Raw genomic sequence first — 18,219 nt, 5'->3', positions numbered from 1 at the left:
AATGATCAGCATACCTTTTTAGATGTAGATAGATTCGTGTTCTCGGCAAATTAAAACTCTAAAGGAAAAGTAGAACTTAACATGGTAAAAAATGTACGAATATAGTTCTCTCTCTCTCTCTCTCTCTCTCTCTCTCTCTCTCTCTCCTCTCTCTCTCTCTCTCTCTCTCTCTCTCTCTCTCTCTCTCCAAACAGACAGACAGAGTTTGATCCAACACACAGTATGGACAAGGACTGGAAGTGTAGGGGCGCATTTCATGAATATTCTGATATGTTTAATTTAATTTGGATTTTTTTGGACTGGAAGAGATTTAACCAAATGATTTGTAATTTATGAATTACAATCCAGGCTTGGATACAACAGCGATGAATTGTGTGGAACCATAAATAGAAGTATATACCTGGGTAAATCGAAAACCTTTCAATTAGTTTCTTCGTCGATAATTGCTTGTTTAATTCTATTACTTGGATTGATTTAAAATAATAGAAGCCCGTATGCTTCTCTCTCTCTCTCTCTCTCTCTCTCTCTCTCTCTCTCTCTCTCTCTCTCTCTCTCTCTCTCTCTCAACAAAGCATAAAAAGAAAATATTTCGTTAGAGATTTTTGTGAAAGAATAATTTTAGTAAAGAGTGAAAAAGTGGCCAACATGTTAAGATAAAAAGTAAATTTAATCATTAATTTCTTTTCGAATCAAATATATTTCAAGTACTATTGCTGGACACAAAAGGCCATTGGAACCTAATTTTCTATTGATATCTGCAAGTACAATATATACATGGCCTAAAATAAATCTGCAAAGGATTTTACTTTTCGGGGCGATATCTAACATTGTTTTTGCCCAACGACATTTCAGAGCTCACCTGAAACCGATGGTGTTGAGGCTGTAGGTTTAATTGGATTCCTGTGCAAAACTGCCACAGGCTTGCAAAGCGACCATTTTTTATTCCATGCAATGAAAAGTCATGATTTTATTTAAAGGGAATGTCTTTTTTGCCAGTGCTAGACCAAGATAATTATGACCTTACTCGCAAATACTAAATTACTTCAAACGTCATTTTATCTTGTGAGAAACTTTAATAAGGAAGATTGAGTTTCTCATTACTCTGCTTATTGTCAGACACCCAGCCAAAAAGGTTGCATTTTTCTTTGGACAGTGAGTGACAGAGCCATCTTGTTTAAGCAAAGGAGGAACTATTAAGTCTACACCAGAGAGCGCAGATGGTATTATGTTCCTGAGTTGTACCAGAAAAAATTTTCTTTTATGGCTAAATTGTATTCTTTCTCAGTTGAAGCTTAAACACTCTGAGTTAAATATCTAAGCTGATCTCTTACCCTTCGAAAGATGACAGGCCTCCTGCTTCTCCAGAAAACCACGTCTGCAATCATTAGTGATTGATTGATTGATTTAAAGTTGTCAGGCATCCTGGCAATCATTAGTGAGCCAGGCTTTGTCTTTTAATCGATACCTTAGCACACGAGAAGGGATACGCCTATCAAATATGTTGACCAGACTCATTCAAGAGATCAACGAACTTAACATTTTTTATAATTGTGGCCAATTCAAGTACTTAAGGTCCCTCAAAATGCAATTCTAGTCTGCTTGACATTTGATGCATATTTACTTGAGATTTTATGTACTATCTTACAAGTGTTTGACACACCAGGAACAGGATGCTCAGTCTTAATTACCAACGAAGGCAAAGCATGATCAGATGCCCAAACTGCAGAACCAAGCTTGCCTATTATCTCACCAGGGGAGTCAATGTTTACGAAGACCAAGCAATTACTAGACTTGTGAGTTGTCCAAAGGACTTAAGCTATGGCGAATAGTATGAAAAATTCCAAAGGACTTAAGAAATGGCGATTAGTGTGAAAAATGGAATATAATTACTCCCTATGGTGAGCAGTGAAATTAACCAACAAGCATAAAAGATTCCTTTCTATCATTCTAAATAAGAATTGGTGATACTTTTGTCCACCCTTCAATGAGGATGGTCCCAATTAAGAAATATCTTCAACAAATTTTTCTTAATAAGATGAATCGCTGTAGTGAATTGTAGGGTCAATTTCTACAGTATCTGTTTATGAAAATTACCTGGAAATAAACTTGGTATTATTTGCTCTATATTTATTCTGATTTAACCAAAACTGACGTGTCTCTCTCTCTCTCTCTCTCTCTCTCTCTCTCTCTCTCTCTCTCTCTCTCTCTCTCTCTCTCTCTCTCTCTCTCTCTCTTATGTCTTCTGCAGTGACACCAAACAAAAGTGAAAGACAAATTAAACGATCACTCATTTGTGTCAATTATTACAGTAATGAAAACATTCTATGTATTCGAAAAACAAATTTCGTCTCGTAATTAGTTTTTCAAACTTCATTGATGAATAAACTACCGTTCATTTGTTCATTCATTTCAGGACAGAAATTGTGAACTCAAAATTATATTTTTCCATTGATCATGGCGAACATATTATGACATTGCAAATTATAATAGGGCATAAATTGCATTAGTTTGCAGGCGTTTGACCAATTAAAAAATCTCTTTTTACTAACTTTGATATAAAATAGAATATCTTTCACATTAACAAATAATACATTTATTAGTTTCATTTCATTATTTGTTAAGTGAATAAAACTCTGTATAGCAAATATAATTAAGAAAATTGAGGAACATAATTGCACAAAGAATTCATTAATGACGCGGAAATAATCTATTGATTTTATGTCTAATAATTATGATCAGATTCTTCTTCTTCATTTGTCTGATGATCAAATAATGATCAGGAATTCGGGATCAGTCATAATTAATGGCATTGGGGCTGAGGATGTCTGTCTGTCTGTCTGTTTGTCAGTCTTGTGTTTGGTTTCATAGTATTTATGTATACCTAATAACGTCCATTTTGAAAAATGGCAGCCATCTTGGATATTGAGGTATCCTTCTCTATATTCAATGTAGTTCATCTTGAAAAATGGCAGCCATCTTGGATTTTTTAGGTGTCTAGCGGGTATTATTAAAAGAATAATCCACAAAGATCATGTATACACATTTTGTTGCCGGTTTCCGGAAATGAAAGAGTCTTCTGGAAATTTGCTGTTATGTGCTCCACTATATTGGAGCCCTAGGGATTGTAGCATCCCTCCTTTTCCAAGTAGGGTTGTAGCTTGGCTAGTCATGCGAATTAGAATTGGGTGAAGGGATATGACAAAAGGAATTATGAGGGAAATATTATTCTATCATTTGTCGGAGAAAATAAGGTACTGAGGAAGGTGATGTGTATGGCAGGCTCTGATTCAGTTCTTATTTTCTTATTCAATTTGGTTTTTTAATTCAAACTTATATCTACTGGAATGGCCATATCTCTCTCTTAACATACAGAAACTGATATACATAAAAAACATATAAAACTAGTGTTCATCAATTAACAATTCGTATTCCATTTAGCAGCAGACCAATACCTAATACATAAATATATCTTAGACTGAAATGAAAATGGTGTTACTGAATAAATTATGGTAATAAGGTTGATATTTCCATCAAATAACACTACGTGATGTTCCTATATTACTAAGAGATTATGACAGTAGGTCACAAATCCCACTGATAGATATTTGATTACAATATATACTGTTATTATTCCTTAGACACTCAATGCAATTATAAGGATTATTATTCATCACAGATTCATGTTTAAAGAGTCATTTGAAAGTTTTATCAAGTCTAACCTCTTAAAAGGTCATATTATCTTTGTTTTATGAAGAATTATCTGCATTATCAGCGATGATAATGGATGGTTAAATGACCTGTAAGGAACACAGGTCAAGTGATGACAATAAGAGAGAGAGAGAGAGAGGAGAGAGAGAGAGAGAGAGAGGGAGAGAGAGAGAGGAGAGAGAGAGAGAGAGAGAGAGAACTACGTTTATTTCTCAATTTTTCCTGTATCAGAACAAATAACACAACAACAGTAATAAGTTCATTAGGAAGACCTTCGTGAACAAAAACCAAAGTATTATGACGTGTCTGTGAACACTATGCTGCAATTGCCCTGTGATGTTTGTACGTAAGTGAATCTTTTCACCAACAGTCATTTTATCTTTCTGTTTCTGCCTCTATCTACGATCCTCGAATGTCCATTATTTCTTAGACTTTGCTTCGTCTTTCCTTAAATAAGACGAATGAAAACTCAGTTCCAGATCTTCATTGGGCTGACTCGATTAGAGACAAATCTGCAATGGAAAAAACGATGATGGAAATTCTGTACGAATCTCTTATCTGATTCTCACACAAGATTTAATTGAATATTAGGAAATTGCTTTGGATTTGGTGGTGAATAATATCTCTCTCTCTCTCTCTCTCTCTCCTCTCTCTCTCTCTCTCTCTCTCTCTCTCTCTCTCTGTCTCATGAATAGCATGTTTGGTCGATATCTTCACAAGCACATTAGCGTTGGCCTCTTATACATATATATTACACTCCTGGGACATTTAACGACTTTAAATTAAGAATTTTCGACTGTTTTTAAAAGCAAGCTGAAGATCTAGTAGAAACATACCTGTACTTTTTTCTAGCAAAGACTTTTGTTTGGTAAATCCGTAAATAGTGAACAAAACCCTTCAAGCATAGGAAGCAGATATATGAAAGCACACTTTGTCAGGACAAACAGCGACTACTCTTCCTCCCTATCCCTTCTGCTTTCATCTCAATATTGACGCCAATCATTCTCAAGATCCTTCAACGCCAACTGCATCTTTCAGAGCAAAAACCTTCGAACAAAAGACTATTTTAGTTGTGTTGTCTGATGTGCTTTTGAGGAAGATGCCTCCTGCTCTGCTTGGTTCATGTTTCACTACAACACTTCTGATTTATATTGTTCTTTCTCATTTATTATATTTTATCCTCTTTTATTTTTACCATCATAAGGAAGCATTATTATCCTGATAACGTTCAGCATTCTTCAAAGAGTAAACAAAATAAAAACATTCAAGTAAAACAAGTCTTAAAGACAATAAATTCGAATGGCTCATTTTTTCACTTTCTGCTTCGCCCATTCAATCTCTGCAGTTGTTCTTTTTTTCTATGTAATTAGTGAGAGAGAGAGAGAGAGAGAGAGAGAGAGAGAGAGAGAGAGGAGAGAGAGAGAGAGAGAGAGAGAGATCCAAATTACTTCATGACTACCAACCCCCAGATACTTCTTACTGGAGCATGACACAGCGTAGTTTTTCTATAATGAAAATAAGACAGATTTAAACTTTGCAAATTAAGTAGTGTTTCTTTATTGTAGGTAAACGGGTTTCAGTTCACCAGGATTTGTTGAATGGTACAGTAGGTTTAAAAATGACAGAGAGATGTTGGCGTTGATGGCCGGACCAGCCACTGGACTTTTGACTGTGACACGCCGGCGTGCACAAGGGACACGTCGTCCTTGTGAATGATGAAGGACGTGCCCTCAGGAAGTGGCGGAAATGCTAGAGAGCCAAATACACCACCAGCAGGTCACTGTCAAAAAAAGAGTACCTGGCTTTCGTCTTGGAATTTTTTCCTTAAAGGTAAATAGAATACATCTCAAATACTTCTAACATAAATGTCAACATGTACACTACACCGATTTTTGGTGACCCGTGTACATGCATACAACTTGTGTTATGCATTTTCTATCATTTTTATTGTGTGTCATTATGCATATATATGAAAGTGTACGTTGTATTATGTATATTCAGAATAAAACGTTTTAATTCATATAATTGTTGTGACTTTTAGAAATGGCCATATAAAAGCTTGCCTACAATTACTCGTTTTTGCAAGAGATTAGCTTAAACAGTCCTTCAATTTGAGTTTCATATTTCCTCTTATGCTCGGAGATGGATATCTTTCTCCTACAATTATCTTTTATTCAGTTGCCTAATCTTAAAGCTTCAAGAAATGATTATATCTTTCTCAAAAACACCTCATCAAAAAAGTCGTTATTTTTTCTATATCGGAAGAAGTAAACTTTAGTTGCTAAAACTCTTAGCAAGTTCACTAACTCAGCGTCGGAAAGAAATTTCTTTATAGACAGAAGTAGGACGAGGAACAGGTCATCTTTACTCTATCTCTATTTTTCATGATGCCTCCAATTTCAAAATTGACCGGAAATGAAAATGAGGCAGGAAATTTTCACTGGAAAATTTTGTAGTTCTCAAGACCTTCTAGGTGAATTTCCTTTCAGAAGAGTCGTCTGTTTTTGCTTCAGACTTCATGAAACATTACAACCCTCCTCTTGTAGGAACATCAGTCATCTTATTAACACGACCAGTTCATAATTTGGATTTTCCCTATAAAGATATCGAGCTAAACCAGTCTCTAGTTAAACAATTTAAAAAAAAACAGGAATATAGCATTCATATTTACTTTGGTTTCGTGATTTTAGCTCAAGATGGGGTTAGTAGATTTTTTGTTTTCGACATAAGGGGAATAGTAATGGTAAGGGTGATGGCAATGAACAAATTTCGTTAAGCATATTAAAAAGAATAATGTATATTAAACTCCCCCCCCCCTCTCTCTCTCTCTCTCTCTCTCTCTCTCTCTCTCTCTCTCTCTCCTCTCTCTCTCTCTCTCTCTGAGCGTTTAAATAAGCTACGATCCAAAATGGCTGATGGAAGTGAGCATTGAAAATTCGAAAGGATTTTTCGTGTGTCAGTAATGAAGGAAACATTTACTCCGCTTCGGAGTATGTTCGGAATTCTGAGAGGTACAATATTATACCCGTTTCCTAATATAGTTGGTCTTCTTTATTTAGAAGCCGTATTTCAATGAAGTCATGTTTTGATGTATAGAGATATTCCTGATGATATATTGGTTAAACTAAATCATTTGGACAATCATTAGTAATGGCTTTGTTCCTTGAAGTAATAATTAACTTGGCAACGGATTTTTTACTGTTTTTTTATTTCTGTTGTATGAGAAAACTATTATCTATGAAAGAAACTACAAAAGTAATTTTTTTTTTCATTTTATGTTTATAACAAAGGATAGAAAACAAATCTTTCATATAGCAAATTATGTCAAGAAGAAAAAGATAGAGGAATTTTACATACTATATCTTTTGCAGCAATTTGAAAAAGATAGATAGCTAAGAAATAAAGTGAAAAATAAAGAGCTTCGAAATAGATAGGATAAGAACACTTCCTTTGCTTCAATATTACAGAGACGTCAAATATATAATTAGATCTTCTGATGCAGATAAAGGAATGATACTTTGTAGAGTCACTTAATAAAAGTGTTACAAATACATGAATCCAAAATCACCTGATGTATGAATAGGGTTGAGGCATTCCTCGTGGTATTGTTTACCTTAGAAAGCTTTTTTCTCCTTCTATCGAGGACACTTGCTTTAGAATCTCTATATTTAATCATATAACCAAAATGACCAATCATATAACATTCTCAGAATGTCAGACAACAACAGAGTGGAAGTGAAACAAAAGAGGCACAAATAAAATCTCAGGTTTGTTTATGTGAAACCTGAGGAGGTAGGGGAAATAATAATAATAATAATAATAATAATAATAATAATAATAATAATAATAATAATGATAATAATAATAATAATAATGATAATAATTATAATAATAGTTATCTTATTGAATTAATGATGATGGCAAGACTCTTGTCATAGTCCATTATTTAAATGAGTTCGTATTATTCCCCGTTTAGAATGAAATGAATCCACCGGGAAATTAGGATTTCAGGAAAGAGAATCTAAACGATACTTCATTATCTTTAAGAGGTCATTTAAGTTCTTGATTAATGCTGATGACCCAAATGGGTCGTTAACAAAATAATTGTGGTCATGATAAATTGTATTAATGAATCGTGGGAAAGGAACTGAGTATAATGAAGTTAGAAGAGAATATAGAAAAGCTTCTTATATTCTGAAGATTATGATATTGTAATAGCCTGTTGAAAAACGTCCCTGTCAGGAAACGTGTTGGACTAGGGTTCGATTCCCGCGTAACCTTGATTGTTTCCTGCAGTGACTGTAAACTCATCCTTCTTGTGAGCTAGGTCTATCTGCTGAGTCATTAACAGCCATTGCCTGGCCATCCCTGATCATAGCTTGGTAGAGAAGGACCTTGGACGCCGGTCTCATCTAGAACATTTTCCTTTTTAGGCAATGTCAATGTCCCTTGCCTCTGTCATTTAAGTGACCTCTAAATAAAGCCGACAACTGACGAAAGGGAATGTGGAGGAGGATTGCGAAGAAAGGTCTGGAAAAGAGAGTTAATAACGGGGAGAAGGAAGGATAAAGGAAGGTGACAAAGAGAAAACAACTGAGTCCTTTAAGGGAATAACTCAAGTCCCATTGTTAGAGTTATTTCCTGCCCTCAAGTGTAAACTTTTAACTTGGTGTTTTGTTCTCCGACGAAGAACTAATGGTATCTTCAGAAAATTACAGTGAAACAAATATAACATTATTTGTTCACTAATTTGCATATGATTAAAATTGATGTTTGATGATAAGGACGTAGTAGAAATCTGTTGTAATCCCAATCGGCCATAGTGGGTTTGGGAGGCACACTCCACTCTGAATGTGAGACCTTCTCTTATATTATTTGAGAGAGAGAGAGAGAGAGAGGAGAGAGAGAGAGAGAGAGAGAGAGAGAGAGAGAGAGAGAGAGAGAGAGAGAGAGAGTGTAGTAACTTAACAAAGTCAAAATCGAATTAGTTAGCTAAGACGTGTGAACAAACAGATAAAACAGAGGAGAGAGACAAATGTCAAGAATCAGGAAGTATTAAAAGAATTAAACGTGACCAAAGTTCCTCCATTGAGATCAAGTTGATGTTAAGAATGAAAACAACATTCACAAATTGATTCTCATAATAAGTTCAGCACAATTATTGGTAAATGTTCTCTAAATGAGTTAATGTCCCTTGGAAAAGAAAATCGGTTCTCTTAGTGTTGTCAGGTGTAAGAGGACAGAGGAGAGTGTGTGAAGAATAGACCAGACTATTCGGTGTATGTGCAGGCAAAAGATAGATGAATCGAAACCAGAGAAAGAAGTCCAATGCAATACCCACTGTCTGCTCATTCAAAAGAGGCAGTAACTCATTAGCAGTAGTATCTCAATGGGTGGCTGGTGCCTTGGCCAGCCTATTACCTTTTGCACGAAACATCCTGTCATCGACGGACGCAAAAAATCTAAGAGTCAAGCCGTCCATTATGAGTACTATGATTGTTAAGTCATTTAAGAAGCAGAACTAAGACTTAATATAGCGTTTATGTTACAACATTTTCTCCCTGATATTAAGGAATAACAGATGTACAGTAGATACTTGTAGATAGCGAAGGTCACTTATCTTACCTCACTCTGCGTGCTTTTTTAATGGCATTTATAGCATCCATGTGTCCTCTTTACCTTACTGCAGTAACAGATCATAAACTTCGTAACAAGAAAATGTTCTAAACGTCTTTTTTCTTGGCTTCCCGCTTATCATTTTCTCTCTTTACTTCAGCCTCTATATCAGCAGTAACCTTTGATAGAAGAAATGTTTGAATTATAGAAACGATAACAATGTGGATGGGAGTCTTTGAATTTTTATATTGCGTTCAGGAAAGGCCAACAACATTTTCTTGATTCCAACTCCCAGTTTGAACTTGTAAAATGGACGAAATGAAGTGAATCAGGATATTGAGTTAACCAACTTGTAATACTTAAGCCAATGTAATCTTCTCCCATCCAACATCAAGGCAGATATAATTCATTTGGGAAAAGAAGCTGACTTTTCTCCCCCCCCCCCCCACACACACACTCAAAGAGGAGTTGCAAATTACCACATATTTCATCGCCAAACACTGGAAAATGTAAATCCCATTTGCCGTAGTTATTTAGTTAATTAATGTGTCCATTTTCTACAAAATCTCACCGAAAAATTAAATAATCAAATATTTTGTTAAAGTCTAAGGCTTTTTTGTGGCCGAAAATTATGCCTAGTTATAAAACTCTCTTCACGAATTAAGCCACATCTTCAAGTGACCTTTGATCCAACAGTTTGCTTTCCTATAACATAACTGAGAAGTGAGGTAAGTTCTCTCAATCTTTCTCCTTTTCATTTCCTCTAAGAAATCAAGTCAAGTTGGAAACTATAGTTACGAAACTTTAGCAATGCGAGTGTTACTTCAGGAGAGACACAAAAATGGAGTGTACATACTACTGACAAAATAATATACAAAATTAATAATATTAATATGAGAGAGAGAGAGAGAGAGAGAGAGAGAGAGAGAGAGAGAGAGAGAGAGAGAGAGAGAGAGATAGGATGAAGTTGGTAAGTTTGCCTCGTAGAGAAGGAAGTGCCTTTGCTGTTTTATGCTTTGGTCAAATCAAGTTTGGTATTGTGACACTGACACTCATTCACCTTCTCGTTTTCTTGTCGCTTTAGAGGTGTTTGAAGTCTGATCCTTAGTTATTATATGTTGATATTTGACCTACCATAATATCGTGACACATTTCCGGTGAAAAATGATTCCCAAAATCTCCTTTGTCTCATATAAATGGAAATAAGGAGACTAGTCTTATTTGACATGTAAACAAAATATACTTGTTATGTATGTGACTCGTAGGGAATTGCAAGTTATGTGTGATATAATAACGCTGCTTCACGTGTCAGGTGCAACATCATTACATCCCTTGGTGCAGGATTTTAATCATGGAAGTGATTTTAAGAAGTGTTGTATAGATATCTCAGCATTTGATTCAGTATAAAGTACCTCATGAAAAGTTCAACTCTAATAGTCTATATCCAGTACTAGGATAGGATTCTCTTTACACATTTATAAGTGATGTTCATTTGTTTGTGTTAAGCTTCTTTTTTTTTTTTTTTTTTTTTTTTTTATTAAACGTAGAGGTCTACCGATAAAGCATCGTTTATGTACTAATGAAATAGTCATTACGGCTACCAAGACGAGCAAAAAAAGGCGGCATAATTTCAGATTTTCTTACAGTACTAAAAGTAGGTATCATTGCAGGTAAGCACGCAAGCACAGCACAGGAAGGGTCGTGGCACTGCATAACCACAGTTCCAAATGTTTTAAGAACTCTTGCTGGGTGACATTGTACACACAGTAATATTCTATGACTGTAGATAGTTTATCAATGATGATAACTTCTCTAGGAAATAATGCTCTTCGTTTTGTAATAGATTTATGTGTAAAAGAGCATTATGTAGCCTACACTTAGCCTACTGTTCATGAATCTGAATAATGACATCAAAATAACTGTGAAATGTGTTGATGCAACAGATGTTCTGGTTAATCGCCATCTGGTTAATTGCCAAAGGGAAATCTATCTTATATGTTTATTCTTTTTATCATTCCCAAGTAATGGAATTTATTCCTAATTGCAATTAGAAATAAAATAATCATCATCGGTATGACTGCAATTGGCAAAGGGAAAGTTTGTATTCCAATTAAGTTCTGTATTCCAGCGCTGTAACTAAATTCAATAGCAATGGTTTTGTTTGAACCTGACTAAATGTTAATTATATTTCTATTTTGTTTTTCTCTTTGGCTCTGATGCATAATTTCAGTATTTTCTCTTAATGGAGAATCAAAGTTTTTCTATTTCACATAATCATGATGATGATTAAAAAATAATTTTTATGTCAAACCAATATCAGTGACATTCAGCAAGTTCAGTTAGTCAACAAGAGCAAAACGGAAAAAAAATATTTTTTTCCCATCACCATATTTTTGTTTGTTTAGTGCAATTACTGTCAGCATGGGCCATAACAGGGGATACATACATTTGCAATTACTCTCAGCATGGCCATGACAGGGGATACATACATTTGTCTTTTTATCTTTAACCTTTTATTAGAATTTGGTTTTGAAGAAGGTGATTGGCATCAGGTCTTGGAAATATCTGTTTTTAATAGACACAAGGAAAAGCTTCACCTGGAATCAATTCTCTGAAGACACTTGGGAGAATAAGTGTGGCCGTTTTATTAATGGGTTAGATGTTACTTTAGGATAAAGCGGATGGCTGATATTTATTAATTATTGGGTGTTATGCCTGATTCATCATCATCATCATTATCATCTCCTCCTACACCTATTGAAGCAAAGGGCCTCGGTTAGATTTCGCCAGTTGTCTCTATTTTAACCCGAAAATGCGGCAATGTCATTTTACTACAGTCCCGTGGTGCGGCTATCTTGACAAAAATACAATGTTTCAGAATCTAACCCATAACTATACCAATGTTTTTGTAATAACTTCGTGCATGTATCATCCAAATATTTTACCCTACATCTTGTTTGTTATTTTGTTATAAACCATCAAAGTTAATTTTAAAGCACGACGTGGAATCTTGCGTGATGGCCAATGGGTGAGTCTGGACTGTCTTTCATGGGTAGGGGGGTGGGTAGTAATTTGGGTATCACCCACGGTATTACGGGACTGTTTGCGCCCGGTAGAGGTTAGCGATTTTTATTTACTACATTCCGTATTTTGTAATGAAGGTTTTAGGCTATTTTTAACAAATAGCCTTTACTATATATTGAAAAGTGTAGTGATAAAAAAAATACTTTATATTTTCAAATCCTATGATATAGAATTTTATATATTCCTGAAATAATAATGATAATTTCAGTTGATGTAGTCACATTTACTATTTACAAACACTTTATTTGCTTCGTTTGTTTCCTTTATCTATTCATAAAGTGACTATTGTTACCATTGCAATTATTTTAAATCTGTTCAAAATAATATATCATCTTTAGAGAGAATATATATTTTTACTTACAATTTTGATAAACCAACTTAGAATATTTGAAGGAACAAATTGATTAAAAGTAATGCAATGTCATAGTCTTTTACAAATATATATATATATATATATATATATATATATATATATATATATATATATATATATATATATATATATATATATATATATATATATATATATATATATATATATATTTATATTTGTAAAAGACTATGATATGGCATTACTTCTAATCAATTTGTTCCTTCAAATATTGTAAGTTGGTTTATCAAAACCAACTTAGAATATTTGAAGGAACAAATTGATTAAAAGTAATGCAATATCATAGTCTTTTACAAATATATAAATATATATATATATATATATATATATATATATATATATATATATATATATATATATATTAGTTGTAACCTAAAATGTCATAATATTTAAAGTACATAAAGAGAGCAATGATTATATCATGTTGAATACATAATAATTATTATTGGAATCTTGTATAGATAAACATAGTAAGTTATAAACTCATGACCTGGCCTATGTGTTCAGACTAATGACAATAGGTTTTTATGACATTTTTAAGCATTTCTATATAGTAATGCGTATATCAAAAGCATCACCGCATATTAAAATATACAGTATTTACGGTATATACAAAACACATAGAAAATTCCTATTGTGGATATACATAATGAAAACAGGATATATTTAAAAAATTCTCAAAAAGATTATTCTCTCTCTCTCTCTCTCTCCTCTCTCTCTCTCTCTCTCTCTCTCTCTCTCTCTCTCTCTCTCTCTCTCTCTCTCAATATTTATTTTGGGTATGCCAGTGACGAAAGCAGTCGGTTGGACATGAAGGCACATTACATTACATTAAAATAGTAACTCATACTCCTTGTAAACAACCCTCCAAATACTTATAATAAAATTATACTTTGTAAACAAACACACGTGGATATTCAAAACAAAAATATTCGGTATTGTTGTCGTTAATATAAAAACCAGGCAACCGCCGTCCTGACATAAGATTTGAGAGTTGCCACAGGTTTTATTTCCCTCCCTACACAATATATTACGATGTGATATCGTTGGTGTGTATGAGTATGTATAATGTTATATGTTTTTTTTCATCATTTATGTTTCTAATATGTTAATATAAAACCAGTTTTAACTGAAAATAATTACAATTCACCTTTTTCCCTTGCTAAAAAGTTAAAGTTCCTATATGGAAAGGTTTTATATTATCCATAATTATATAGGTAAAATAAAGTTATAAACATTAAAATTTCTACCAGAAATATTATTTTATCACAAGAAAAATAATAAAAGTCGAATAAGTTCACAAGGGAATTTGCAAGAAGAGATAGAAAATTGCGCTCTGAAGAGGCTTATAGCAGTCTCCCATACAGCCGCTCAAGAGGCTTGTAGCAGTTCTCGGGTTAAAAAACACATGACTGGATATGAGTAATCAATGAAATCATCAGTCTCTCTCTCTCTCTCTCTCTCTCTCTCTCTCTCTCTCTCTCTCTCTCTCTCTCTCTCTCTCTCTCTCTCTCTCTATCGCAAACATGCAAGTCAGAAGGAAAACGAAGGCTTATACAACCGAAAGAAATTTGTGCATAACTCTTCCCAAAGGCCAACAAAAAGCAGCTAAATACGACGATTAATTTCTGTCTCTTCTTTTACTCGCTGTGAAAGAAGAAGCATCAGCTGTTTTGGGATGTGGAGTCATAGCAGGTAGGCAGACCCCCTCCTCCTACTGTGGGTAGAGGGCCGACCTAGATTGACCACAGATACGCCCCTCCCCCCTGGCTTTTGGCCCCTTGGGATCATTTCTTGAAACATTTGGGGCAGGATGGTCCGGAGCTTCTCAACTTATTTGATTTAAAATTGTTTGCAGTCATTAAATAAACGTTTTGGTTTATTAGAAAGAATTTTTTAAGAGGCTCATCTTAATGACCCCCGATGACCCTATTGGGCTAATTAGACCTTTTCTTAAATGAAGTTCCACAGTAATAAGAAATGACTTATTCAGGAATCTTCTCTTGGTCACTATAAGAGAGGGTTATGAGTCAACATTCTTTGGTAGTTAATCAATTCCAAAGGGAAATCTGCTCATTTGCATTTTCATATAAACATCAAAGAAATAAAGATTTCAGGAGAGAGAGAGAGAGAGAGAGAGAGAGAGGAGAGAGAGAGAGAGGAGAGAGAGAGAGAGAGAGAGAGAGAGAGAGAGAGAGAGAGAGAATCAAAGTCATTGGATAGAGGAACATCAAATGTAAGTGGTCATTTTGTGTAGTTAGATCAAACGTCTCTTACTCATGTCATTATCATGATTATCGTTATTCTGTTCTTCCTCTATTTATCAACTAATAATACGACTGTTGTTGTTGTTGTTGTTGTTTTCATATAAACTTCTATGAGTATCTTTACTCACTGGTTTATATTAAAAAAAAAAAAGCTATGACTAAACAATTCTCATTCCTTTGAAATGTCGGAAACCTTCGTCAACATCATAGTTGCTCGTAACTGGATCCCAAAATCCAAAGTTCTGAGAATAAAACCGACATAAACTTTTAAAGAAAAAAAAAATAATGGTTTCAAAGTATCTTTTTTTTATGTCATGAATTTCCCGTAATTACTTGTGAAAAGACAAGAACATTTTTGTTGTCATCTCATTAGCAATCGGTCAGGAGGTTTAGAGTTTTATTTTTTGTTTGGAAACCGAGTTCAGAGAGATTTTCTTGATCCAAATTACCGAAGTTATGGAAATGAATACTGATTCTCTCTTTGTAAGAAAATAATATTTTTTTGATGAGGAGAATTAGAAAGATTTTTCTCTCGGCCAAAATTATTTCATTTTGATTTAGAAAGTTGAAAACAATTTTTATCTTCTCTTGAAATGATTGATTTCTGTTTTTTAATATAATGGGAAGAAACTTAAAATAGGTTTAGTTTTGAAACATCATCCTATTACACTATGGTGATGAATGGCCTCCCAACACGAGTGCCAGGTCTTACGGCATAAATTCCATGTAATTATCCTTCCTAGCGATCTCCTGTAAATAAGGATGGGAGGGTGTTTGTCGTGTTCCCGACGGCTTCAGATTCTCTCCGACATCAACAACTCTGTATATCTATGATACAATGCAATAGACTTACTTGCCTTTCAAATGGGACACCTTTCAGTTTATCTCTCTCTCTCTCTCTCTCTCTCTCTCTCTCTCTCTCTCTCTCTCTCTCTCTCTCTCTCTCTCTCTCTCTCTCTCTCTCTCTTGTGCACATCTATGCACATTTAATTGTCATATAGTTACTTATATCATTGAATGATTTCATCCCAAAATATCAGCAGATTTTCTTATCCCAAACAGGTCAAAACCATATGTTTAAAAATTCAACTTCCGTCCTAAAGAAACAGAGCTTAAATATTTATAAAATCGACCCAAATAGTCTTGAGACTAGATTAGCGCCATATATAGAGAAAACAGATTTGCCTGCGGAGAGTCACCAAAAGTCTACAAAAGATTAATCTGGGTCCATCAGGCACCCGGTGCAAACAGAATACTCTAATCGCTTGCAACTAGTCCTTCCAAACAGGATAAAAAGCAAAGATTCATAATTTAAGAAAGTCAGTTTAGATATAATGGGAATTTTATCAAAACATACTTATTATGAATAAGAAATTCGGTTCGTTTTTAATTTCCAAGTCCTTATATGTAGTAGTAGTAGTAGTAGTAGTAGTAGTAGTAGTAGTAGCGTTACTAATATTGTTACGTTTTAGTAAACAGACCTTTGCATTTCAGCTGGAAATGTATTCCTTTGCTGTTAGAGAGGGACAGAACTGGAAAACTCCTCTGACTTGCAACTGGATTTGGTTTTACGGAGAAAAACTTTGTAGAAGAAGAAAAAAGTTTTGCCAGCAAAGACTGAATCAGTAAAAAAGAACTTTTTGCAATATCTGATATAAAGCCACAGGGAAAAGTCTTTTGAATAAAATATTTCAATAGCAATTTTATTTTTGGTACTTTGGGGCTATATTTCAAAATAAGAAATTATTACTGCGAGATTTGGAAAAATCCTCGTGAAAATATTTGATTGTTTTTTATCCTTCCGTTGAGGTGTATGTTTGTGGAATATATCTCCAAAACACTTGCTGTTATCAAAATTACGTTATTCTACATTAGAAATAATTGTTAGATTTGTTCTTGTTGATAGACACAAATAAATGACGTTTATTCCAAGAGACATCGTTCATTGACAAGACAGGGAAATGGATTTCGAATTGATCTGTAATTCATAGCCGGCACTTGAGCTATGGTCAATTGGCATCATCGGCTCCCCGGGAATTTGCAATGTTTTGCATATGCATGATATCGATGACATTTTATTTAATTCTATCTTTCTTTATTCATTTATCTTGATATATTTATTTGATAAAGTGGTTAAAGCAGTTGATTGAAATACGTGCATAATTTCATCTAAAACTTTTCATGATAGAAGTAGCTGTTAAATATTTCCATTTAACTCAGATATTTCAAAGATAATCTGAAAGGTTAAAATTCTAAAGACTAAACGGGAAATATCCTACAACTAAAATAGAATGTGACATGTTCAACAAATCCTCTCTTATTCATACAAAAATGTTAACAGTAAGCATCCAGACTTTAAAACTATAATCTCTGACTACTAAATGGTTTTAAATCACACAATTTTCATGGTTTTGGTTGGCGAGTATCGAAATTCACAATAAATTGAAGTAAAAGGAGAATCAGGAAAGGATTGGATGGGATAAGAAACAGAACAAACATGATCTGGTTCAAAGTTTGTTTCCTGGAATGATCGACATTGGACAATTCTTTGGTTATGTTTCCCTCTTAAAAGAGTCAATCAATATATTATAATGTTTTCATCTTATATATTTTGGTCAAAGTGTTTTTATTTCAGTTGGTGCAACTTTTAACGAAAATACACATTGAACAAAATTAAATTGTATAAAGTTATGAGAATAAGTAACTTCCACTCCATGTTCATTGTAATCTTTATTACATGAAGTCGACCAAGTTTGAAGGAATAAACATTCACAGGATATTCTTTGAACATCAGCTAACTTAGTAATTATAGACAGATGGATCTAGAACATTCATTCCTGTATCTTTCATCCTATTCATCAATAACATTTATTTCATGAACTTCTAAAAGTACTTCATGTGACACCTAAGTTCAATAATGAACATTCTTGCATAAGTTCTTGACCTTGTGCATGTCTCTGTTTTATGCAACACATTTTCGAATTATTCAAAACTTTGATGTGTCTTATCTATTTGAACAAATAAATAAATATTTCATTATTAAGATTATTTTTTTATTATTTCTAAGTTCATGATTCCGATTATTCTCAAAATAATCATCTTTGAATGAAGCCTTTCATTTCGTTACATGTTAAGTTCAATTACTGTCCTTAC

The sequence above is a fragment of the Palaemon carinicauda genome, chromosome 6 (genome assembly GCF_036898095.1).
Source record: "Palaemon carinicauda isolate YSFRI2023 chromosome 6, ASM3689809v2, whole genome shotgun sequence".
Classification (NCBI taxonomy): domain Eukaryota; kingdom Metazoa; phylum Arthropoda; class Malacostraca; order Decapoda; family Palaemonidae; genus Palaemon; species Palaemon carinicauda.
This window is presented reverse-complemented; position numbering follows the sequence as displayed.